The sequence below is a fragment of the Rhamphochromis longiceps genome, linkage group LG8 (assembly GCF_057381845.1).
Source record: "Rhamphochromis longiceps isolate RC_006_pf linkage group LG8, R_longiceps_female_GT1.1, whole genome shotgun sequence".
In the NCBI taxonomy this organism is placed as follows: domain Eukaryota; kingdom Metazoa; phylum Chordata; class Actinopteri; order Cichliformes; family Cichlidae; genus Rhamphochromis; species Rhamphochromis longiceps.
The window spans coordinates 33223229-33242998 of NC_140564.1; the positions used below are offsets into that span (position 1 = coordinate 33223229).

Sequence of the window (19770 nt, forward strand, 5' to 3'; positions counted from 1 at the left end):
CAGGACTTGGGCCTATTTTCAGCCAATGCCCAAGGCAATGAAACAAATGGGCGCTTTAGGCAACAGTTCTGCTGCCAGAGGTTCTGGGGTTCTTAGGGCAGCATATGTTGAGCTGTGCTTGCTTAAGTGAACTCCTAAATGTCCAAAGTTTAAGTGAGCCTAACATGGAGACTACAGTTCAGACTCCTTGCTAGAGTGCGTCTGTCTCTTCTCCATGGCTCCTTTTACTTCAAGGCCATGATAGGAACATGTCACCAAATTTGTCAGAGTGCGAGATTACTCAGTGAGACACATTGGAAAGCCAAAGAAGCTGTCTTTCGGGGTTTCCGTAGTGTAGTGGTTATCACGTTCGCCTCACACGCGAAAGGTCCCCGGTCCGAAACCGGGCGGAAACATGGGTCTTTTCCTTCTTTGGTTACAAGGGAATTGATATTCACTCTTTAGACAACTCTGCTTGTCCAGCATTTTCTCTGTTTTACTTGCATCCCTATTGAGAATTAAGTCTCTTGGTTTTGTCTTCTGTAGGTTGTGTGCTAGCCAAACAAAGGACATCAAAGAGCTTGTCAAGAAGAAGATCGGGGCCTTCAGAGGTGGCAAAGGGATTGGAAGTGGGAAGAGTGCAAGAGGAAAAGTTGACTTGAGTCAAGGTGGCTAATGAACGATACAGCAGGAAGCTGAAGTGGAAAGTGCAGCAGAAGAGCATGAGCGAGGTTTGGTGCAGCATGAAGACCATGTGCAGATGAGATCAGCCAACACAAGAGGAGTGGAACTGACTGGGCCACTAACTTGCTCTTCAACTGACTAGATTCTTATGCTAGCGTGTGCTAATGCTAATGTACCTGTGGAGCAAAGTGCTAGAAAGCCAAATGAGGTTCCACTGAGACTTGAACTCAGATCGCTGGATTCAGAGTCCAGAGTGCTAACCATTACACCATGGAACCCTGCCTGAAGCACACAAAAGATCTGTGTCAAACAGGCATAAAAGTGTAGTTCCTGGTAAACCGATGGGGATTTCTACACGGCCAGCCAAATTTTACCTGTCATACCTGCTGCGAATCGCAGCTTGACGTGACCATTGCACTACTTCAGAGGTCCTCGTTAGTATAGTGGACAGTATCTCCGCCTGTCACGCGGAAGACCGGGGTTCGATTCCCCGACGGGGAGTGAGCAGTTTCCTTCTCTGTTCTCCCTTTTACCTGCAATGACCACACACACCTTAATCGCACACCAGATCCTAGTCAATCTAATAATCTAGTCCTATAATGGGCTTGAAGAAACATGAATTCCACCTGTGCGCTCACAAGTCGAAAAGGTCTTCTCAGAAAGAGCTCCCATCAGAAGAGATGCTAGTCCAAGAGAACACTGCTTGTGCAGCGTTTTCTCTGTTTTACGTGCGTCCCTACTGACAAATAAGTTTCTTGGTCTTGTCTTCTGTAGATTGTGTGCTAGCCAAACAAAGGACATCAAAGAGCTTGTCAACCAGAAGATCAGCTCCCATGACAAGAGATGCAATCTTGAGATCACAATTTGCATTGTCAATACAGCCATAAGTGGGGGAGTGCTTGAAGAATGACACAAATGGGAGTTCCCTCCTTCTCAATAGTCCTACATGATATGTCATAAAAGTCCACAAATGTAAGAAAGCATTGAAATGCTCCTTTAATTACTACGGGGTACGCAAGCTCAGTTTCCGTAGTGTAGTGGTTATCACGTTCGCCTAACACGCGAAAGGTCCCCGGTCCAAAACTGGGTGGAAACATGGGTCTTTTCCTTCTTTGGTCACAAGGGAATTGATGTTCACTCTTTAGACAACTCTGCTTGTCCAGCATTTTCTCTGTTTTACTTGCATCCCTATTGAGAATTAAGTCTCTTGGTTTTGTCTTCTGTAGGTTGTGTGCTAGCCAAACAAAGGACATCAAAGAGCTTGTCAAGAAGAAGATCGGGGCCTTCAGAGGTGGCAAAGGGATTGGAAGTGGGAAGAGTGCAAGAGGAAAAGTTGACTTGAGTCAAGGTGGCTAATGAACGATACAGCAGGAAGCTGAAGTGGAAAGTGCAGCAGAAGAGCATGAGCGAGGTTTGGTGCAGCATGAAGACCATGTGCAGATGAGATCAGCCAACACAAGAGGAGTGGAACTGACTGGGCCACTAACTTGCTCTATAACTGACTAGATTCTTATGCTAGCGTGTGCTAATGCTAATGTACCTGTGGAGCAAAGTGCTAGAAAGCCAAATGAGGTTCCACTGAGACTTGAACTCAGATCGCTGGATTCAGAGTCCAGAGTGCTAACCATTACACCATGGAACCCTGCCTGAAGCACACAAAAGATCTGTGTCAAACAGGCATAAAAGTGTAGTTCCTGGTAAACCGATGGGGATTTCTACACGGCCAGCCAAATTTTACCTGTCATACCTGCTGCGAATCGCAGCTTGACGTGACCATTGCCCTGCTTCAGAGGTCCTCGTTAGTATAGTGGACAGTATCTCCGCCTGTCACGCGGAAGACCGGGGTTCGATTCCCCGACGGGGAGTGAGCAGTTTCCTTCTCTGTTCTCCCTTTTACCTGCAATGACCACACACACCTTAATCGCACACCAGATCCTAGTCAATCTAATAATCTAGTCCTATAATGGGCTTGAAGAAACATGAATTCCACCTGTGCGCTCACAAGTCGAAAAGGTCTTCTCAGAAAGAGCTCCCATCAGAAGAGATGCTAGTCCAAGAGAACACTGCTTGTGCAGCGTTTTCTCTGTTTTACGTGCGTCCCTACTGACAAATAAGTTTCTTGGTCTTGTCTTCTGTAGATTGTGTGCTAGCCAAACAAAGGACATCAAAGAGCTTGTCAACCAGAAGATCAGCTCCCATGACAAGAGATGCAATCTTGAGATCACAATTTGCATTGTCAATACAGCCATAAGTGGGGGAGTGCTTGAAGAATGACACAAATGGGAGTTCCCTCCTTCTCAATAGTCCTACATGATCTGTCATAAAAGTCCACAAATGTAAGAAAGCATTGAAATGCTCCTTTAATTACTACGGGGTACGCAAGCTCAGTTTCCGTAGTGTAGTGGTTATCACGTTCGCCTTACACGCGAAAGGTCCCCGGTCCGAAACCGGGCGGAAGCATGCGTCTTTGCTTATGCGTCCTGATATAAAAGTGTCTGACTGCAGGCACTGCTTGAACTTGTGGGGTTCTACTGCTGTTTGGGACACAGACAAGAGAAAGTACTCAAATCTGGTTCAGGTCTCTGACATCTGTAACCTTTGGATGCTCGTCTTGCTAAAGAGTTGTCTATGGCCCAAATTTCTGCAAACTCCACAGACTTCACACAAATCAACAAATCTCCAGTCGCTATATTTCCTGAAGATGGAGGCACAGACTAAGCTCTTGGAAATGACTGGCTCTAGGTGGCCTGCACAGGACTTGGGCCTATTTTCAGCCAATGCCCAAGGCAATGAAACAAATGGGCGCTTTAGGCAACAGTTCTGCTGCCAGAGGTTCTGGGGTTCTTAGGGCAGCATATGTTGAGCTGTGCTTGCTTAAGTGAACTCCTAAATGTCCAAAGTTTAAGTGAGCCTAACATGGAGACTACAGTTCAGACTCCTTGCTAGAGTGCGTCTGTCTCTTCTCCATGGCTCCTTTTACTTCAAGGCCATGATAGGAACATGTCACCAAATTTGTCAGAGTGCGAGATTACTCAGTGAGACACATTGGAAAGCCAAACAAGCTGTCTTTCGGGGTTTCCGTAGTGTAGTGGTTATCACGTTCGCCTCACACGCGAAAGGTCCCCGGTCCGAAACCGGGCGGAAACATGGGTCTTTTCCTTCTTTGGTTACAAGGGAATTGATATTCACTCTTTAGACAACTCTGCTTGTCCAGCATTTTCTCTGTTTTACTTGCATCCCTATTGAGAATTAAGTCTCTTGGTTTTGTCTTCTGTAGGTTGTGTGCTAGCCAAACAAAGGACATCAAAGAGCTTGTCAAGAAGAAGATCGGGGCCTTCAGAGGTGGCAAAGGGATTGGAAGTGGGAAGAGTGCAAGAGGAAAAGTTGACTTGAGTCAAGGTGGCTAATGAACGATACAGCAGGAAGCTGAAGTGGAAAGTGCAGCAGAAGAGCATGAGCGAGGTTTGGTGCAGCATGAAGACCATGTGCAGATGAGATCAGCCAACACAAGAGGAGTGGAACTGACTGGGCCACTAACTTGCTCTTCAACTGACTAGATTCTTATGCTAGCGTGTGCTAATGCTAATGTACCTGTGGAGCAAAGTGCTAGAAAGCCAAATGAGGTTCCACTGAGACTTGAACTCAGATCGCTGGATTCAGAGTCCAGAGTGCTAACCATTACACCATGGAACCCTGCCTGAAGCACACAAAAGATCTGTGTCAAACAGGCATAAAAGTGTAGTTCCTGGTAAACCGATGGGGATTTCTACACGGCCAGCCAAATTTTACCTGTCATACCTGCTGCGAATCGCAGCTTGACGTGACCATTGCACTACTTCAGAGGTCCTCGTTAGTATAGTGGACAGTATCTCCGCCTGTCACGCGGAAGACCGGGGTTCGATTCCCCGACGGGGAGTGAGCAGTTTCCTTCTCTGTTCTCCCTTTTACCTGCAATGACCACACACACCTTAATCGCACACCAGATCCTAGTCAATCTAATAATCTAGTCCTATAATGGGCTTGAAGAAACATGAATTCCACCTGTGCGCTCACAAGTCGAAAAGGTCTTCTCAGAAAGAGCTCCCATCAGAAGAGATGCTAGTCCAAGAGAACACTGCTTGTGCAGCGTTTTCTCTGTTTTACGTGCGTCCCTACTGACAAATAAGTTTCTTGGTCTTGTCTTCTGTAGATTGTGTGCTAGCCAAACAAAGGACATCAAAGAGCTTGTCAACCAGAAGATCAGCTCCCATGACAAGAGATGCAATCTTGAGATCACAATTTGCATTGTCAATACAGCCATAAGTGGGGGAGTGCTTGAAGAATGACACAAATGGGAGTTCCCTCCTTCTCAATAGTCCTACATGATATGTCATAAAAGTCCACAAATGTAAGAAAGCATTGAAATGCTCCTTTAATTACTACGGGGTACGCAAGCTCAGTTTCCGTAGTGTAGTGGTTATCACGTTCGCCTAACACGCGAAAGGTCCCCGGTCCAAAACTGGGTGGAAACATGGGTCTTTTCCTTCTTTGGTCACAAGGGAATTGATGTTCACTCTTTAGACAACTCTGCTTGTCCAGCATTTTCTCTGTTTTACTTGCATCCCTATTGAGAATTAAGTCTCTTGGTTTTGTCTTCTGTAGGTTGTGTGCTAGCCAAACAAAGGACATCAAAGAGCTTGTCAAGAAGAAGATCGGGGCCTTCAGAGGTGGCAAAGGGATTGGAAGTGGGAAGAGTGCAAGAGGAAAAGTTGACTTGAGTCAAGGTGGCTAATGAACGATACAGCAGGAAGCTGAAGTGGAAAGTGCAGCAGAAGAGCATGAGCGAGGTTTGGTGCAGCATGAAGACCATGTGCAGATGAGATCAGCCAACACAAGAGGAGTGGAACTGACTGGGCCACTAACTTGCTCTATAACTGACTAGATTCTTATGCTAGCGTGTGCTAATGCTAATGTACCTGTGGAGCAAAGTGCTAGAAAGCCAAATGAGGTTCCACTGAGACTTGAACTCAGATCGCTGGATTCAGAGTCCAGAGTGCTAACCATTACACCATGGAACCCTGCCTGAAGCACACAAAAGATCTGTGTCAAACAGGCATAAAAGTGTAGTTCCTGGTAAACCGATGGGGATTTCTACACGGCCAGCCAAATTTTACCTGTCATACCTGCTGCGAATCGCAGCTTGACGTGACCATTGCCCTGCTTCAGAGGTCCTCGTTAGTATAGTGGACAGTATCTCCGCCTGTCACGCGGAAGACCGGGGTTCGATTCCCCGACGGGGAGTGAGCAGTTTCCTTCTCTGTTCTCCCTTTTACCTGCAATGACCACACACACCTTAATCGCACACCAGATCCTAGTCAATCTAATAATCTAGTCCTATAATGGGCTTGAAGAAACATGAATTCCACCTGTGCGCTCACAAGTCGAAAAGGTCTTCTCAGAAAGAGCTCCCATCAGAAGATATGCTAGTCCAAGAGAACACTGCTTGTGCAGCGTTTTCTCTGTTTTACGTGCGTCCCTACTGACAAATAAGTTTCTTGGTCTTGTCTTCTGTAGATTGTGTGCTAGCCAAACAAAGGACATCAAAGAGCTTGTCAACCAGAAGATCAGCTCCCATGACAAGAGATGCAATCTTGAGATCACAATTTGCATTGTCAATACAGCCATAAGTGGGGGAGTGCTTGAAGAATGACACAAATGGGAGTTCCCTCCTTCTCAATAGTCCTACATGATCTGTTATAAAAGTCCACAAATGTAAGAAAGCATTGAAATGCTCCTTTAATTACTACGGGGTATGCAAGCTCAGTTTCCGTAGTGTAGTGGTTATCACGTTCGCCTAACACGCGAAAGGTCCCCGGTCCGAAACCGGGTGGAAACATGGGTCTTTTCCTTCTTTGGTCACAAGGGAATTGATGTTCACTCTTTAGACAACTCTGCTTGTCCAGCATTTTCTCTGTTTTACTTGCATCCCTATTGAGAATTAAGTCTCTTGGTTTTGTCTTCTGTAGGTTGTGTGCTAGCCAAACAAAGGACATCAAAGAGCTTGTCAAGAAGAAGATCGGGGCCTTCAGAGGTGGCAAAGGGATTGGAAGTGGGAAGAGTGCAAGAGGAAAAGTTGACTTGAGTCAAGGTGGCTAATGAACGATACAGCAGGAAGCTGAAGTGGAAAGTGCAGCAGAAGAGAATGAGCGAGGTTTGGTGCAGCATGAAGACCATGTGCAGATGAGATCAGCCAACACAAGAGGAGTGGAACTGACTGGGCCACTAACTTGCTCTATAACTGACTAGATTCTTATGCTAGCGTGTGCTAATGCTAATGTACCTGTGGAGCAAAGTGCTAGAAAGCCAAATGAGGTTCCACTGAGACTTGAACTCAGATCGCTGGATTCAGAGTCCAGAGTGCTAACCATTACACCATGGATCCCTGCCTGAAGCACACAAAAGATCTGTGTCAAACAGGCATAAAAGTGTAGTTCCTGGTAAACCGATGGGGATTTCTACACGGCCAGCCAAATTTTACCTGTCATACCTGCTGCGAATCGCAGCTTGACGTGACCATTGCACTCCTTCAGAGGTCCTCGTTAGTATAGTGGACAGTATCTCCGCCTGTCACGCGGAAGACCGGGGTTCGATTCCCCGACGGGGAGTGAGCAGTTTCCTTCTCTGTTCTGCCTTTTACCTGCAATGACCACACACACCTTAATCGCACACCAGATCCTAGTCAATCTAATAATCTAGTCCTATAATGGGCTTGAAGAAACATGAATTCCACCTGTGCGCTCACAAGTCGAAAAGGTCTTCTCAGAAAGAGCTCCCATCAGAAGATATGCTAGTCCAAGAGAACACTGCTTGTGCAGCGTTTTCTCTGTTTTACGTGCGTCCCTACTGACAAATAAGTTTCTTGGTCTTGTCTTCTGTAGATTGTGTGCTAGCCAAACAAAGGACATCAAAGAGCTTGTCAACCAGAAGATCAGCTCCCATGACAAGAGATGCAATCTTGAGATCACAATTTGCATTGTCAATACAGCCATAAGTGGGGGAGTGCTTGAAGAATGACACAAATGGGAGTTCCCTCCTTCTCAATAGTCCTACATGATCTGTCATAAAAGTCCACAAATGTAAGAAAGCATTGAAATGCTCCTTTAATTACTACGGGGTATGCAAGCTCAGTTTCCGTAGTGTAGTGGTTATCACGTTCGCCTAACACGCGAAAGATCCCCGGTCCGAAACTGGGTGGAAACATGGGTCTTTTCCTTCTTTGGTCACAAGGGAATTGATGTTCACTCTTTAGACAACTCTGCTTGTCCAGCATTTTCTCTGTTTTACTTGCATCCCTATTGAGAATTAAGTCTCTTGGTTTTGTCTTCTGTAGGTTGTGTGCTAGCCAAACAAAGGACATCAAAGAGCTTGTCAAGAAGAAGATCGGGGCCTTCAGAGGTGGCAAAGGGATTGGAAGTGGGAAGAGTGTGTTACGACTGTGACCGTAATTGTGTGTGGATTTGAGTATCTAGGTGCTCCTCCGGGATTGGTGCATCCAGGGTGGATGGCTCACACCGATTGGCTGAGGACTGGGAGACAGCGGATAAGAAGAGCCCGCCAGGGACTGCCCAGTCATTCATCCTCGGCCCAACCCAGCCGGCAGACCGGTCACTGTATCGACGTATTATGTAATGTAAGAGCATGTAGGGGTGGACCGCCTTTTTGGTTAATCAGTTTTCTCCTGTTTTTGTTAGGTAGGGAGGAAAGTGATTGTCGTTTTGTTTAGTTCCTTTGAGTAGGTAAGTTTCGTTTATTTTTGAGATAGGCTGCTTATGTTTGTTGTTTTGGCCTTGGGTTCACCCTGAAGCTATGATATGCTCCCTTCCTTTGTTTAACCGCACCTATGGTAAATAAATCACTGTCACAAAATAGTAAGTGTGTGACGTGCTGCTTGGGGTTGGACGGGGATGGATCACCCTTTATGTTGTGGTCTGGCCGCGCCTAGACGGGCCATAACATAATTGGGGGCTCGTTCCGTTTCTTTTCTCGCTTGTTGGTTTGTGGGGTTGGCGTGTTTTTTTTTCTGGTTGGCGGTTTTGTTTTTGTGTGGGGGTGTGTGTATGTGAGTATGGAGTTTTCGCTGGACGGTTTTGTGGGGGCACCTTCATGGGAAAAAATTGACAAGTGTAAGAAAGCGGACCTGCTCATTGTGGCTAACTCTTACGATGTGGAAGTGTCTTACAGTGCTCGCAAGGCAGAGTTGAAGGATGCCCTGGCTGAAAGGCTAGTGGAAAAAGGTGTGCTTCTACCACGGGGAGGTGATGCGGAAAACATGCCAGTGACGGGCACAGATGACACTGCGTTTGAAGCGGCTGCTGACGCAGGTGATGCGTCTGCTGCTGGCACGGAGGCTGATCGGATTTTTGAATCCGGTGAAGGTTCGTCCACTGAGGATCTGCGCCTCACGCTCCGCATAAAGGAGGTGGAGACCCGCAACAGGCAGCTGGAAGTGCAGGCTATGCATCTTCGTATCAGGGCTCTTGAGCTCGAACGGGGCTCAGCGGGTGTTTCCCCAACGTTGTCAAGCACAAGTGCTTCTTCTGCTGGGTTTGACATAAGTAAACACATCAAGTTGGTTCCCCCGTTTCGCGAGTCTGAGGTGGACTCCTATTTTAGTGCATTTGAGCGCATAGCTGCTGCTTTGAAGTGGCCGAAGGAGTTTTGGTCCCTCCTACTCCAATGTAAGCTTGTGGGGAAAGCCCAAGAGGTGTGTTCAAGCCTGTCTATGGAGCAGAGTTTAGACTATGAAACTCTTAAGAAAACTGTGCTGCAGGCGTATGAACTTGTCCCTGAAGCATATCGCCAGAAATTTAGGATTCTTAATAAAGCTGCTAACCAGACTTTTGTTGAGTTTGCGCGAGAAAAGAATGTGTTGTTTGAGAAATGGTGTTGTTCATGTAAAGTTAAAACCGTGGAAGAGTTAAAAACTCTTATTTTGCTGGAGGAGTTTAAAAAGTGTCTGCCGGAACGCATCGTGACTTATTTAAATGAACAAAAGGTGTCGTCTCTCACTGACGCGGCTCTCCTGGCTGACGAGTTTGTTTTAACACACAAAAGTGTGTTCTGTGCACAGAATTCGTTTCAGGAAAATTTATCTGAACGAAAATGGTCACCAAGTGCGGTGCGTAAAAACGTACCACAGTTTAGTGCTAAATCAAACGGTCGGGAATGTTTTTATTGTCACGATTCAGGGCATCTGATTGCTGCGTGTCCAGTATTAAAAAGAAAAGAAGCGAGGGGCACTAAATTTCCCGCAGGCGTGGGTTTGATTAAAACCGCTTGCTCGCCAAAAGTGCACGTGGAGGCTGAACAAAACCCGAAAACTGACAAGAGCAGTTGTATGCCGTTGGCCCGTTTGCGAAACTCAGAAGCGTTAGAAAACTTAGACTCTTTCCTGTCGCATCTGTCAGATTCCGCCCGCAAAGATATCCTTGATCTGATTGAAGCTAATTTGCTGCTTTTCTCTGACCATCCGCGGCAGACGTCTGTGCTCTCTCATGATATCGTTGTGGAAGTTGATAAGCCAATAAAGCAACATGCTTATCGAGTAAATCCAACCAAGCGGAATTTAATGCAACAGGAAGTCGAATACCTGGTTAAACATGGGTTAGCTGAGCCCAGTAACAGTGCGTGGAGTTCACCCTGTATTTTGGTGCCTAAACCAGATGACACCCCACGTTTCTGTACCGATTTCAGAAAGGTTAATGCTGTCACAAAACCGGATTCTTTCCCTCTCCCCAGAATGGAGGACTGCATTGATCGTGTCGGCTCAGCTACATACGTCACTAAATTAGACCTGTTAAAAGGATATTGGCAAGTCCCGTTAACCCCCAGAGCTTCTGAAGTCTCCGCGTTTGTAACTCCAGATCATTTCCTCCAATACACGGTAATGCCCTTTGGGTTGCGAAACGCACCCGCAACATTTCAACGTCTAATGCAGAAGGTATTGTTTGGAGTGAGAAACTGTGAGGCATACTTGGATGACATTGTCATTTATTCTCCAACATGGTCAGAACATCTGGAAACGCTCTCTGAGGTGTTCAGACGTTTTTGTGAATCTTCTCTCACACTAAACCTCTCTAAGTGTGAGTTTGGTAAAGCCACCATTACTTATCTAGGGAAACAGGTCGGACAGGGGCAAGTGCGCCCTGTTGCTGCGAAAGTACAGGCCATTGTTGATTTTCCTGTCCCGCAGACAAAAAGAGCACTGCGTCGTTTTTTAGGAATGGCCGGGTTTTATCGAGGGTTTTGCAGAAATTTTTCTGATGTGGTTAGTCCCCTAACTGATCTTGTTAGCCCCTTAAAACCTTTTATTTGGTCTCCAGCATGTCAGGTGGCATTCGAATCTGCCAAAGCATTGTTGTGCAGTGCACCAGTGCTAGCTGCGCCGAATTTTGAGCGCCCTTTTAAACTAGACGTTGACGCCAGCTCGTGTGGCGCAGGCGCTGTTCTGTTACAGGAAGATGATCACGGCGTAGATCATCCCGTCTGCTACTTTTCAAGAAAGTTTAACAGACACCAGACCCATTATAGCACCATTGAAAAAGAGGCCCTTGCTTTACTCCTTGCGTTACAGCATTTTGAGGTCTATGCTGGGTCAGGTGTGCTGCCTGTGCAGGTGTTTACCGATCACAACCCACTGGTGTTCCTTTCCCAAATGTGCAACTCCAATCAAAGACTTATGCGCTGGTCCTTGTTGTTGCAAGATTTTAACTTGGAGATCAGTTACAAGAAAGGGAAGGATAACGTATTGGCTGACACCCTGTCTAGAGCACTGTCTCCTTGAATTAAACATTTTGGGGTTAATGTTAATTCTTGGGTAAGGGGGTGTTACGACTGTGACCGTAATTGTGTGTGGATTTGAGTATCTAGGTGCTCCTCCGGGATTGGTGCATCCAGGGTGGATGGCTCACACCGATTGGCTGAGGACTGGGAGACAGCGGATAAGAAGAGCCCGCCAGGGACTGCCCAGTCATTCATCCTCGGCCCAACCCAGCCGGCAGACCGGTCACTGTATCGACGTATTATGTAATGTAAGAGCATGTAGGGGTGGACCGCCTTTTTGGTTAATCAGTTTTCTCCTGTTTTTGTTAGGTAGGGAGGAAAGTGATTGTCGTTTTGTTTAGTTCCTTTGAGTAGGTAAGTTTCGTTTATTTTTGAGATAGGCTGCTTATGTTTGTTGTTTTGGCCTTGGGTTCACCCTGAAGCTATGATATGCTCCCTTCCTTTGTTTAACCGCACCTATGGTAAATAAATCACTGTCACAAAATAGTAAGTGTGTGACGTGCTGCTTGGGGTTGGACGGGGATGGATCACCCTTTATGTTGTGGTCTGGCCGCGCCTAGACGGGCCATAACAAGTGCAAGAGGAAAAGTTGACTTGAGTCAAGGTGGCTAATGAACGATACAGCAGGAAGCTGAAGTGGAAAGTGCAGCAGAAGAGCATGAGCGAGGTTTGGTGCAGCATGAAGACCATGTGCAGATGAGATCAGCCAACACAAGAGGAGTGGAACTGACTGGGCCACTAACTTGCTCTATAACTGACTAGATTCTTATGCTAGCGTGTGCTAATGCTAATGTACCTGTGGAGTAAAGTGCTAGAAAGCCAAATGAGGTTCCACTGAGACTTGAACTCAGATCGCTGGATTCAGAGTCCAGAGTGCTAACCATTACACCATGGAACCCTGCCTGAAGCACACAAAAGATCTGTGTCAAACAGGCATAAAAGTGTAGTTCCTGGTAAACCGATGGGGATTTCTACACGGCCAGCCAAATTTTACCTGTCATACCTGCTGCGAATCGCAGCTTGACGTGACCATTGCACTGCTTCAGAGGTCCTCGTTAGTATAGTGGACAGTATCTCCGCCTGTCACGCGGAAGACCGGGGTTCGATTCCCCGACGGGGAGTGAGCAGTTTCCTTCTCTGTTCTCCCTTTTACCTGCAATGACCACACACACCTTAATCGCACACCAGATCCTAGTCAATCTAATAATCTAGTCCTATAATGGGCTTGAAGAAACATGAATTCCACCTGTGCGCTCACAAGTCGAAAAGGTCTTCTCAGAAAGAGCTCCCATCAGAAGATATGCTAGTCCAAGAGAACACTGCTTGTGCAGCGTTTTCTCTGTTTTACGTGCGTCCCTACTGACAAATAAGTTTCTTGGTCTTGTCTTCTGTAGATTGTGTGCTAGCCAAACAAAGGACATCAAAGAGCTTGTCAACCAGAAGATCAGCTCCCATGACAAGAGATGCAATCTTGAGATCACAATTTGCATTGTCAATACAGCCATAAGTGGGGGAGTGCTTGAAGAATGACACAAATGGGAGTTCCCTCCTTCTCAATAGTCCTACATGATCTGTTATAAAAGTCCACAAATGTAAGAAAGCATTGAAATGCTCCTTTAATTACTACGGGGTATGCAAGCTCAGTTTCCGTAGTGTAGTGGTTATCACGTTCGCCTAACACGCGAAAGGTCCCCGGTCCGAAACCGGGTGGAAACATGGGTCTTTTCCTTCTTTGGTCACAAGGGAATTGATGTTCACTCTTTAGACAACTCTGCTTGTCCAGCATTTTCTCTGTTTTACTTGCATCCCTATTGAGAATTAAGTCTCTTGGTTTTGTCTTCTGTAGGTTGTGTGCTAGCCAAACAAAGGACATCAAAGAGCTTGTCAAGAAGAAGATCGGGGCCTTCAGAGGTGGCAAAGGGATTGGAAGTGGGAAGAGTGCAAGAGGAAAAGTTGACTTGAGTCAAGGTGGCTAATGAACGATACAGCAGGAAGCTGAAGTGGAAAGTGCAGCAGAAGAGAATGAGCGAGGTTTGGTGCAGCATGAAGACCATGTGCAGATGAGATCAGCCAACACAAGAGGAGTGGAACTGACTGGGCCACTAACTTGCTCTATAACTGACTAGATTCTTATGCTAGCGTGTGCTAATGCTAATGTACCTGTGGAGCAAAGTGCTAGAAAGCCAAATGAGGTTCCACTGAGACTTGAACTCAGATCGCTGGATTCAGAGTCCAGAGTGCTAACCATTACACCATGGAACCCTGCCTGAAGCACACAAAAGATCTGTGTCAAACAGGCATAAAAGTGTAGTTCCTGGTAAACCGATGGGGATTTCTACACGGCCAGCCAAATTTTACCTGTCATACCTGCTGCGAATCGCAGCTTGACGTGACCATTGCACTACTTCAGAGGTCCTCGTTAGTATAGTGGACAGTATCTCCGCCTGTCACGCGGAAGACCGGGGTTCGATTCCCCGACGGGGAGTGAGCAGTTTCCTTCTCTGTTCTCCCTTTTACCTGCAATGACCACACACACCTTAATCGCACACCAGATCCTAGTCAATCTAATAATCTAGTCCTATAATGGGCTTGAAGAAACATGAATTCCACCTGTGCGCTCACAAGTCGAAAAGGTCTTCTCAGAAAGAGCTCCCATCAGAAGAGATGCTAGTCCAAGAGAACACTGCTTGTGCAGCGTTTTCTCTGTTTTACGTGCGTCCCTACTGACAAATAAGTTTCTTGGTCTTGTCTTCTGTAGATTGTGTGCTAGCCAAACAAAGGACATCAAAGAGCTTGTCAACCAGAAGATCAGCTCCCATGACAAGAGATGCAATCTTGAGATCACAATTTGCATTGTCAATACAGCCATAAGTGGGGGAGTGCTTGAAGAATGACACAAATGGGAGTTCCCTCCTTCTCAATAGTCCTACATGATATGTCATAAAAGTCCACAAATGTAAGAAAGCATTGAAATGCTCCTTTAATTACTACGGGGTACGCAAGCTCAGTTTCCGTAGTGTAGTGGTTATCACGTTCGCCTAACACGCGAAAGGTCCCCGGTCCAAAACTGGGTGGAAACATGGGTCTTTTCCTTCTTTGGTCACAAGGGAATTGATGTTCACTCTTTAGACAACTCTGCTTGTCCAGCATTTTCTCTGTTTTACTTGCATCCCTATTGAGAATTAAGTCTCTTGGTTTTGTCTTCTGTAGGTTGTGTGCTAGCCAAACAAAGGACATCAAAGAGCTTGTCAAGAAGAAGATCGGGGCCTTCAGAGGTGGCAAAGGGATTGGAAGTGGGAAGAGTGCAAGAGGAAAAGTTGACTTGAGTCAAGGTGGCTAATGAACGATACAGCAGGAAGCTGAAGTGGAAAGTGCAGCAGAAGAGCATGAGCGAGGTTTGGTGCAGCATGAAGACCATGTGCAGATGAGATCAGCCAACACAAGAGGAGTGGAACTGACTGGGCCACTAACTTGCTCTATAACTGACTAGATTCTTATGCTAGCGTGTGCTAATGTACCTGTGGAGCAAAGTGCTAGAAAGCCAAATGAGGTTCCACTGAGACTTGAACTCAGATCGCTGGATTCAGAGTCCAGAGTGCTAACCATTACACCATGGAACCCTGCCTGAAGCACACAAAAGATCTGTGTCAAACAGGCATAAAAGTGTAGTTCCTGGTAAACCGATGGGGATTTCTACACGGCCAGCCAAATTTTACCTGTCATACCTGCTGCGAATCGCAGCTTGACGTGACCATTGCACTGCTTCAGAGGTCCTCGTTAGTATAGTGGACAGTATCTCCGCCTGTCACGCGGAAGACCGGGGTTCGATTCCCCGACGGGGAGTGAGCAGTTTCCTTCTCTGTTCTGCCTTTTACCTGCAATGACCACACACACCTTAATCGCACACCAGATCCTAGTCAATCTAATAATCTAGTCCTATAATGGGCTTGAAGAAACATGAATTCCACCTGTGCGCTCACAAGTCGAAAAGGTCTTCTCAGAAAGAGCTCCCATCAGAAGAGATGCTAGTCCAAGAGAACACTGCTTGTGCAGCGTTTTCTCTGTTTTACGTGCGTCCCTACTGACAAATAAGTTTCTTGGTCTTGTCTTCTGTAGATTGTGTGCTAGCCAAACAAAGGACATCAAAGAGCTTGTCAACCAGAAGATCAGCTCCCATGACAAGAGATGCAATCTTGAGATCACAATTTGCATTGTCAATACAGCCATAAGTGGGGGAGTGCTTGAAGAATGACACAAATGGGAGTTCCCTCCTTCTCAATAGTCCTACATGATCTGTCATAAAAGTCCACAAATGTAAGAAAGCATTGAAATGCTCCTTTAATTACTACGGGGTACGCAAGCTCAGTTTCCGTAGTGTAGTGGTTGTCACGTTCGCCTAACACGCGAAAGGTCCCCGGTCCGAAACCGGGCGGAAGCATGCGTCTTTGCTTATGCGTCCTGATATAAAAGTGTCTGACTGCAGGCACTGCTTGAACTTGTGGGGTTCTACTACTGTTTGGGACACAGACAAGAGAAAGTACTCAAATCTGGTTCAGGTCTCTGACATCTGTAACCTTTGGATGCTCGTCTTGCTAAAGAGTTGTCTATGGCCCAAATTTCTGCAAACTCCACAGACTTCACACAAATCAACAAATCTCCAGTCGCTATATTTCCTGAAGATGGAGGCACAGACTAAGCTCTTGGAAATGACTGGCTCTAGGTGGCCTGCACAGGACTTGGGCCTATTTTCAGCCAATGCCCAAGGCAATGAAACAAATGGGCGCTTTAGGCAACAGTTCTGCTGCCAGAGGTTCTGGGGTTCTTAGGGCAGCATATGTTGAGCTGTGCTTGCTTTAGTGAACTCCTAAATGTCCAAAGTTTAAGTGAGCCTAACATGGAGACTACAGTTCAGACTCCTTGCTAGAGTGCGTCTGTCTCTTCTCCATGGCTCCTTTTACTTCAAGGCCATGATAGGAACATGTCACCAAATTTGTCAGAGTGCGAGATTACTCAGTGAGACACATTGGAAAGCCAAACAAGCTGTCTTTCGGGGTTTCCGTAGTGTAGTGGTTATCACGTTCGCCTCACACGCGAAAGGTCCCCGGTCCGAAACCGGGCGGAAACATGGGTCTTTTCCTTCTTTGGTTACAAGGGAATTGATATTCACTCTTTAGACAACTCTGCTTGTCCAGCATTTTCTCTGTTTTACTTGCATCCCTATTGAGAATTAAGTCTCTTGGTTTTGTCTTCTGTAGGTTGTGTGCTAGCCAAACAAAGGACATCAAAGAGCTTGTCAAGAAGAAGATCGGGGCCTTCAGAGGTGGCAAAGGGATTGGAAGTGGGAAGAGTGCAAGAGGAAAAGTTGACTTGAGTCAAGGTGGCTAATGAACGATACAGCAGGAAGCTGAAGTGGAAAGTGCAGCAGAAGAGAATGAGCGAGGTTTGGTGCAGCATGAAGACCATGTGCAGATGAGATCAGCCAACACAAGAGGAGTGGAACTGACTGGGCCACTAACTTGCTCTTCAACTGACTAGATTCTTATGCTAGCGTGTGCTAATGCTAATGTACCTGTGGAGCAAAGTGCTAGAAAGCCAAATGAGGTTCCACTGAGACTTGAACTCAGATCGCTGGATTCAGAGTCCAGAGTGCTAACCATTACACCATGGAACCCTGCCTGAAGCACACAAAAGATCTGTGTCAAACAGGCATAAAAGTGTAGTTCCTGGTAAACCGATGGGGATTTCTACACGGCCAGCCAAATTTTACCTGTCATACCTGCTGCGAATCGCAGCTTGACGTGACCATTGCACTGCTTCAGAGGTCCTCGTTAGTATAGTGGACAGTATCTCCGCCTGTCACGCGGAAGACCGGGGTTCGATTCCCCGACGGGGAGTGAGCACTTTCCTTCTCTGTTCTCCCTTTTACCTGCAATGACCACACACACCTTAATCGCACACCAGATCCTAGTCAATCTAATAATCTAGTCCTATAATGGGCTTGAAGAAACATGAATTCCACCTGTGCGCTCACAAGTCGAAAAGGTCTTCTCAGAAAGAGCTCCCATCAGAAGATATGCTAGTCCAAGAGAACACTGCTTGTGCAGCGTTTTCTCTGTTTTACGTGCGTCCCTACTGACAAATAAGTTTCTTGGTCTTGTCTTCTGTAGATTGTGTGCTAGCCAAACAAAGGACATCAAAGAGCTTGTCAACCAGAAGATCAGCTCCCATGACAAGAGATGCAATCTTGAGATCACAATTTGCATTGTCAATACAGCCATAAGTGGGGGAGTGCTTGAAGAATGACACAAATGGGAGTTCCCGCCTTCTCAATAGTCCTACATGATCTGTTATAAAAGTCCACAAATGTAAGAAAGCATTGAAATGCTCCTTTAATTACTACGGGGTACGCAAGCTCAGTTTCCGTAGTGTAGTGGTTATCACGTTCGCCTTACACGCGAAAGGTCCCCGGTCCGAAACCGGGCGGAAGCATGCGTCTTTGCTTATGCGTCCTGATATAAAAGTGTCTGACTGCAGGCACTGCTTGAACTTGTGGGGTTCTACTGCTGTTTGGGACACAGACAAGAGAAAGTACTCAAATCTGGTTCAGGTCTCTGACATCTGTAACCTTTGGATGCTCGTCTTGCTAAAGAGTTGTCTATGGCCCAAATTTCTGCAAACTCCACAGACTTCACACAAATCAACAAATCTCCAGTCGCTATATTTCCTGAAGATGGAGGCACAGACTAAGCTCTTGGAAATGACTGGCTCTAGGTGGCCTGCACAGGACTTGGGCCTATTTTCAGCCAATGCCCAAGGCAATGAAACAAATGGGCGCTTTAGGCAACAGTTCTGCTGCCAGAGGTTCTGGGGTTCTTAGGGCAGCATATGTTGAGCTGTGCTTGCTTTAGTGAACTCCTAAATGTCCAAAGTTTAAGTGAGCCTAACATGGAGACTACAGTTCAGACTCCTTGCTAGAGTGCGTCTGTCTCTTCTCCATGGCTCCTTTTACTTCAAGGCCATGATAGGAACATGTCACCAAATTTGTCAGAGTGCGAGATTACTCAGTGAGACACATTGGAAAGCCAAACAAGCTGTCTTTCGGGGTTTCCGTAGTGTAGTGGTTATCACGTTCGCCTCACACGCGAAAGGTCCCCGGTCCGAAACCGGGCGGAAACATGGGTCTTTTCCTTCTTTGGTTACAAGGGAATTGATATTCACTCTTTAGACAACTCTGCTTGTCCAGCATTTTCTCTGTTTTACTTGCATCCCTATTGAGAATTAAGTCTCTTGGTTTTGTCTTCTGTAGGTTGTGTGCTAGCCAAACAAAGGACATCAAAGAGCTTGTCAAGAAGAAGATCGGGCCCTTCAGAGGTAGCAAAGGGATTGGAAGTGGGAAGAGTGCAAGAGGAAAAGTTGACTTGAGTCAAGGTGGCTAATGAACGATACAGCAGGAAGCTGAAGTGGAAAGTGCAGCAGAAGAGAATGAGCGAGGTTTGGTGCAGCATGAAGACCATGTGCAGATGAGATCAGCCAACACAAGAGGAGTGGAACTGACTGGGCCACTAACTTGCTCTTCAACTGACTAGATTCTTATGCTAGCGTGTGCTAATGCTAATGTACCTGTGGAGCAAAGTGCTAGAAAGCCAAATGAGGTTCCACTGAGACTTGAACTCAGATCGCTGGATTCAGAGTCCAGAGTGCTAACCATTACACCATGGAACCCTGCCTGAAGCACACAAAAGATCTGTGTCAAACAGGCATAAAAGTGTAGTTCCTGGTAAACCGATGGGGATTTCTACACGGCCAGCCAAATTTTACCTGTCATACCTGCTGCGAATCGCAGCTTGACGTGACCATTGCACTGCTTCAGAGGTCCTCGTTAGTATAGTGGACAGTATCTCCGCCTGTCACGCGGAAGACCGGGGTTCGATTCCCCGACGGGGAGTGAGCAGTTTCCTTCTCTGTTCTGCCTTTTACCTGCAATGACCACACACACCTTAATCGCACACCAGATCCTAGTCAATCTAATAATCTAGTCCTATAATGGGCTTGAAGAAACATGAATTCCACCTGTGCGCTCACAAGTCGAAAAGGTCTTCTCAGAAAGAGCTCCCATCAGAAGAGATGCTAGTCCAAGAGAACACTGCTTGTGCAGCGTTTTCTCTGTTTTACGTGCGTCCCTACTGACAAATAAGTTTCTTGGTCTTGTCTTCTGTAGATTGTGTGCTAGCCAAACAAAGGACATCAAAGAGCTTGTCAACCAGAAGATCAGCTCCCATGACAAGA

The 19770-nt window shown here is 46.4% G+C and overlaps 33 non-coding genes across 33 annotated transcripts; 23 read left to right on the forward strand and 10 right to left on the reverse strand.

Annotated features, from left to right (window-relative positions):
• Positions 1-322: 322 nt before the first annotated feature.
• Positions 323-395, forward strand: trnav-cac (transfer RNA valine (anticodon CAC)). Its single transcript has one exon. It is a non-coding gene; the product is annotated as a tRNA-Val (tRNA).
• Positions 396-869: 474 nt separating this feature from the next.
• On the reverse strand, positions 870-941 carry trnaq-cug (transfer RNA glutamine (anticodon CUG)). Its single transcript has one exon. It is a non-coding gene; the product is annotated as a tRNA-Gln (tRNA).
• Positions 942-1092: 151 nt separating this feature from the next.
• Positions 1093-1164, forward strand: trnad-guc (transfer RNA aspartic acid (anticodon GUC)). The gene has a single exon. It is a non-coding gene; the product is annotated as a tRNA-Asp (tRNA).
• Positions 1165-1686: 522 nt separating this feature from the next.
• On the forward strand, positions 1687-1759 carry trnav-aac (transfer RNA valine (anticodon AAC)). The gene has a single exon. It is a non-coding gene; the product is annotated as a tRNA-Val (tRNA).
• Positions 1760-2233: 474 nt separating this feature from the next.
• trnaq-cug (transfer RNA glutamine (anticodon CUG)) lies at positions 2234-2305 on the reverse strand. The gene has a single exon. It is a non-coding gene; the product is annotated as a tRNA-Gln (tRNA).
• Positions 2306-2456: 151 nt separating this feature from the next.
• trnad-guc (transfer RNA aspartic acid (anticodon GUC)) lies at positions 2457-2528 on the forward strand. The gene has a single exon. It is a non-coding gene; the product is annotated as a tRNA-Asp (tRNA).
• Positions 2529-3050: 522 nt separating this feature from the next.
• Positions 3051-3123, forward strand: trnav-uac (transfer RNA valine (anticodon UAC)). Its single transcript has one exon. It is a non-coding gene; the product is annotated as a tRNA-Val (tRNA).
• A 614-nt stretch (positions 3124-3737) lies between these two features.
• Positions 3738-3810, forward strand: trnav-cac (transfer RNA valine (anticodon CAC)). Its single transcript has one exon. It is a non-coding gene; the product is annotated as a tRNA-Val (tRNA).
• Positions 3811-4284: 474 nt separating this feature from the next.
• Positions 4285-4356, reverse strand: trnaq-cug (transfer RNA glutamine (anticodon CUG)). The gene has a single exon. It is a non-coding gene; the product is annotated as a tRNA-Gln (tRNA).
• A 151-nt stretch (positions 4357-4507) lies between these two features.
• On the forward strand, positions 4508-4579 carry trnad-guc (transfer RNA aspartic acid (anticodon GUC)). Its single transcript has one exon. It is a non-coding gene; the product is annotated as a tRNA-Asp (tRNA).
• A 522-nt stretch (positions 4580-5101) lies between these two features.
• On the forward strand, positions 5102-5174 carry trnav-aac (transfer RNA valine (anticodon AAC)). Its single transcript has one exon. It is a non-coding gene; the product is annotated as a tRNA-Val (tRNA).
• Positions 5175-5648: 474 nt separating this feature from the next.
• On the reverse strand, positions 5649-5720 carry trnaq-cug (transfer RNA glutamine (anticodon CUG)). Its single transcript has one exon. It is a non-coding gene; the product is annotated as a tRNA-Gln (tRNA).
• A 151-nt stretch (positions 5721-5871) lies between these two features.
• trnad-guc (transfer RNA aspartic acid (anticodon GUC)) lies at positions 5872-5943 on the forward strand. The gene has a single exon. It is a non-coding gene; the product is annotated as a tRNA-Asp (tRNA).
• A 522-nt stretch (positions 5944-6465) lies between these two features.
• Positions 6466-6538, forward strand: trnav-aac (transfer RNA valine (anticodon AAC)). Its single transcript has one exon. It is a non-coding gene; the product is annotated as a tRNA-Val (tRNA).
• A 474-nt stretch (positions 6539-7012) lies between these two features.
• On the reverse strand, positions 7013-7084 carry trnaq-cug (transfer RNA glutamine (anticodon CUG)). The gene has a single exon. It is a non-coding gene; the product is annotated as a tRNA-Gln (tRNA).
• A 151-nt stretch (positions 7085-7235) lies between these two features.
• Positions 7236-7307, forward strand: trnad-guc (transfer RNA aspartic acid (anticodon GUC)). The gene has a single exon. It is a non-coding gene; the product is annotated as a tRNA-Asp (tRNA).
• Positions 7308-7829: 522 nt separating this feature from the next.
• trnav-aac (transfer RNA valine (anticodon AAC)) lies at positions 7830-7902 on the forward strand. The gene has a single exon. It is a non-coding gene; the product is annotated as a tRNA-Val (tRNA).
• Positions 7903-12310: 4408 nt separating this feature from the next.
• On the reverse strand, positions 12311-12382 carry trnaq-cug (transfer RNA glutamine (anticodon CUG)). The gene has a single exon. It is a non-coding gene; the product is annotated as a tRNA-Gln (tRNA).
• Positions 12383-12533: 151 nt separating this feature from the next.
• trnad-guc (transfer RNA aspartic acid (anticodon GUC)) lies at positions 12534-12605 on the forward strand. Its single transcript has one exon. It is a non-coding gene; the product is annotated as a tRNA-Asp (tRNA).
• A 522-nt stretch (positions 12606-13127) lies between these two features.
• Positions 13128-13200, forward strand: trnav-aac (transfer RNA valine (anticodon AAC)). The gene has a single exon. It is a non-coding gene; the product is annotated as a tRNA-Val (tRNA).
• Positions 13201-13674: 474 nt separating this feature from the next.
• trnaq-cug (transfer RNA glutamine (anticodon CUG)) lies at positions 13675-13746 on the reverse strand. The gene has a single exon. It is a non-coding gene; the product is annotated as a tRNA-Gln (tRNA).
• Positions 13747-13897: 151 nt separating this feature from the next.
• trnad-guc (transfer RNA aspartic acid (anticodon GUC)) lies at positions 13898-13969 on the forward strand. Its single transcript has one exon. It is a non-coding gene; the product is annotated as a tRNA-Asp (tRNA).
• A 522-nt stretch (positions 13970-14491) lies between these two features.
• trnav-aac (transfer RNA valine (anticodon AAC)) lies at positions 14492-14564 on the forward strand. Its single transcript has one exon. It is a non-coding gene; the product is annotated as a tRNA-Val (tRNA).
• A 468-nt stretch (positions 14565-15032) lies between these two features.
• trnaq-cug (transfer RNA glutamine (anticodon CUG)) lies at positions 15033-15104 on the reverse strand. The gene has a single exon. It is a non-coding gene; the product is annotated as a tRNA-Gln (tRNA).
• Positions 15105-15255: 151 nt separating this feature from the next.
• trnad-guc (transfer RNA aspartic acid (anticodon GUC)) lies at positions 15256-15327 on the forward strand. Its single transcript has one exon. It is a non-coding gene; the product is annotated as a tRNA-Asp (tRNA).
• Positions 15328-15849: 522 nt separating this feature from the next.
• On the forward strand, positions 15850-15922 carry trnav-aac (transfer RNA valine (anticodon AAC)). The gene has a single exon. It is a non-coding gene; the product is annotated as a tRNA-Val (tRNA).
• Positions 15923-16536: 614 nt separating this feature from the next.
• Positions 16537-16609, forward strand: trnav-cac (transfer RNA valine (anticodon CAC)). The gene has a single exon. It is a non-coding gene; the product is annotated as a tRNA-Val (tRNA).
• Positions 16610-17083: 474 nt separating this feature from the next.
• Positions 17084-17155, reverse strand: trnaq-cug (transfer RNA glutamine (anticodon CUG)). The gene has a single exon. It is a non-coding gene; the product is annotated as a tRNA-Gln (tRNA).
• A 151-nt stretch (positions 17156-17306) lies between these two features.
• On the forward strand, positions 17307-17378 carry trnad-guc (transfer RNA aspartic acid (anticodon GUC)). Its single transcript has one exon. It is a non-coding gene; the product is annotated as a tRNA-Asp (tRNA).
• A 522-nt stretch (positions 17379-17900) lies between these two features.
• trnav-uac (transfer RNA valine (anticodon UAC)) lies at positions 17901-17973 on the forward strand. The gene has a single exon. It is a non-coding gene; the product is annotated as a tRNA-Val (tRNA).
• A 614-nt stretch (positions 17974-18587) lies between these two features.
• Positions 18588-18660, forward strand: trnav-cac (transfer RNA valine (anticodon CAC)). The gene has a single exon. It is a non-coding gene; the product is annotated as a tRNA-Val (tRNA).
• A 474-nt stretch (positions 18661-19134) lies between these two features.
• On the reverse strand, positions 19135-19206 carry trnaq-cug (transfer RNA glutamine (anticodon CUG)). The gene has a single exon. It is a non-coding gene; the product is annotated as a tRNA-Gln (tRNA).
• Positions 19207-19357: 151 nt separating this feature from the next.
• Positions 19358-19429, forward strand: trnad-guc (transfer RNA aspartic acid (anticodon GUC)). Its single transcript has one exon. It is a non-coding gene; the product is annotated as a tRNA-Asp (tRNA).
• The last annotated feature ends 341 nt before the right edge of the window (positions 19430-19770 follow it).